Source organism: Penaeus chinensis, chromosome 7, assembly GCF_019202785.1.
Source record: "Penaeus chinensis breed Huanghai No. 1 chromosome 7, ASM1920278v2, whole genome shotgun sequence".
Taxonomy (NCBI): Eukaryota; Metazoa; Arthropoda; class Malacostraca; order Decapoda; family Penaeidae; genus Penaeus; species Penaeus chinensis.
The window spans coordinates 5,444,091-5,446,804 of record NC_061825.1 but is presented as its reverse complement, the minus strand read 5'-3'; positions in this window follow the sequence as shown (position 1 = coordinate 5,446,804).

The window sequence follows — 2,714 nt, the reverse complement described above, 5'->3', positions numbered from 1 at the left end:
TCCAGGAGTACGATAACATCTCGTCCATTCCTACGATAGTCATCTCAATCACCTGACCCAGTGCTGTTCAGCGCATGTGAACGGACGAACAGACATAGCGCTGTCATGTGACGCTGGTGATTTCGTGGCTGTGTTGTAATGAGGATCAATGGAATTATTTTTTTGAGTTTTTGTTTATTTTTTATTCTCTCTCTCTTTTTTTTCGTTATCTCTCTCTCTTTATCGTTTTCTCTCTCTCTTTTATCTTTTTATCTTTCCTTCTGCCTCTCTCTCTCTCTTTATCGTTCTCTAATTTCTCTCTTTCTCTCTCTCTCTCTCTCTCTCTCTCTCTCTCTCTCTCTCTCTCTCTCTCTCTCTATCTATCTATCTCTCATCTCTCTCTCTCTCATCTCTCTCTTTCCTTCTCTCTCTCTCTCTCATCTCTCTCTTTCTCTCTCTCTCTCTCATCTCTCTCTTTCTTTCTCAATCTACTTTTTTGAGTATCTTCTCTTTTCGAAAACTAGCAAACCGGAACAGACTCGCCTCGGATGTTCGCTGCAGGTTTTTTTTTTCCCCGTAATTGGATACAGGCTCATTATTCTGAATTATGGAGCACCCATGACGGACGGACAATAGCTAGACACCATTTTATTTTCATTTTTGAAATAGCTCTTCTTCGATCTTTTTTTTTTTTTTTTCCGTTTAAAAAATGATGGGTTATTCACAAGTTAGATTGCAAGGGATTTGAGAAAAAAGAGAGATAATAACACTAAGGATAAGATATATATATATATATATATATATATATATATATATATAAGAAATTGATGATGATATATGAAAAAAAAATTATAACCGACGTACCACTGAATAGCTAAATGTATTATTCAAAAACTGGTTACGAGGAATTCTTATTAAAAAAAATTAATAAAAAAACAATAATTTATATAAAAAAAATACCGACATAATTTTGAATAAATAATAATACACAAGCTCCATTACAACCAAATGAAACCCAAAAATAACGCTGAATAAATGAATAATTAAAAAAAAAGTTTCCAGCCAAAAATATGACCTAAAAGTAAGACCTCATTTCGGAGCGAATTGGAAAAACATCTCATTCTTGCTTTCAAGGCTTTCCCGTCCGTCTTTTAGCCTCAAGAATGTTAATTAGCATTAGAACCCCTTTGGAAAAATAACTTCTTTACTAAGCGTTCCTCCCTATGCTTTCTCTTATATGGACAGACCTTCGCTTTGTTACGATCTCTTCATCGTAACGTAGGAAAGAGTCAATGCAGGCAGGTATTTTTGGATATGCCGTATGGGAGGAATGGATAAGGGTGGGGAAAGTTGCAATGCACATAGATATATTTGAAAGATTATATATATTATGTGTATATATATATATATATATATATATATATATATGTATATATAAATATATCTATGTGCATTGAGAGAAAGAGAGAGGATAAAATGAGAGAGAGATAAAGATAATCCCAAGACCAAAAATAATGATCTCCGCATTTGACGGCAAAATTTCAATGTCGGCCACACGCTTAAAAAAAAAGGGCAGGGGGGGGGGGGGGGTGGAGCAAGTCAAAGAGAACACGGGAAGAGAAGCAAGCGCAGAGCTGATGTTGTAAATGGGTTATATTTAGAAATTATGAACAGGCCAATTTCGTGCATAACAATAAACTGTGAGTCGAGAAATCTTAACAGTTTCCAAAAGAGAATATTCTTTTGGTTTTGCTCTGTTTTTTATTATTATTTCCTTCCCGCATTTCTTCTTTTTTTTCTTTTTTTCTTCTCCTTCGTCTTCGTCTTCTTCGTCTTCTTCTTCGTCTTCTTCTTGTTCTGCTTCTTCCTCCTCCTTCTCCTCCTCCTCTCACTCTTTTTTATTTTTTTTATTTCTTCTTCTTCTTCTTCTTATTATTATTATTATTATTATTCCTCTTCTTCTCCTTCTTCCCTTTCTTCCTACTCCTCCTCTTCTTCCCCTTCCTCCTCCTCCTCCTCTTCTACCCCTTCCCCTTCTCCTCCTCTTTCTTCTTCTTCTTCTTCTTCTTCTTCTTCTTCTTCTTCTTCTTCTTATCTCTGCCAAAAGATAACACAAGAGAATTCTTAAATATTGTACCTCTAAGATCAGCATACAAGTCGTGTCTCAGATACAAAAGAACCGATATTTGTAATGGCGTTCGGAGGAGAAAAACATTATTATATTAATCAGAGTCATAGGAATAAAAGCGATAATAGGATAATAATGAGGATAAACATAACTATGTTTGGGTGATAATGATAATACAAATGATAATGATAACTTTCATAACAGCTATTAGCATAACTAATACGAATGTTGATATTGATGCTAATGGTGATTACGATAATGTGAATTGTAATGATTCGTTGATATTAGTGAAGGTACATGGATTTAAAACTTTCCGTGCATATTAAAGCAGTTAAGAATAATAATTTTAGAAAAAAATGATGTGTGTATGGTATCATATTATATTAAACTGCATTTTTTTTTTTTTTTTATCTCTCTTATATGTATGTGTATATATGCATACATGCATACACACACTCATGCGCGCGCGCGCCCGTGTGTGTGTGTGTGTGTGAGTGTATATACACATATATATGTATGCATGATGAAAATGATAACCAAGGCTGTGATGAACATCTTTATTTTGCAAACGTTTCAAAGACGACCGCCTTCATCCTCAGTGCTACAA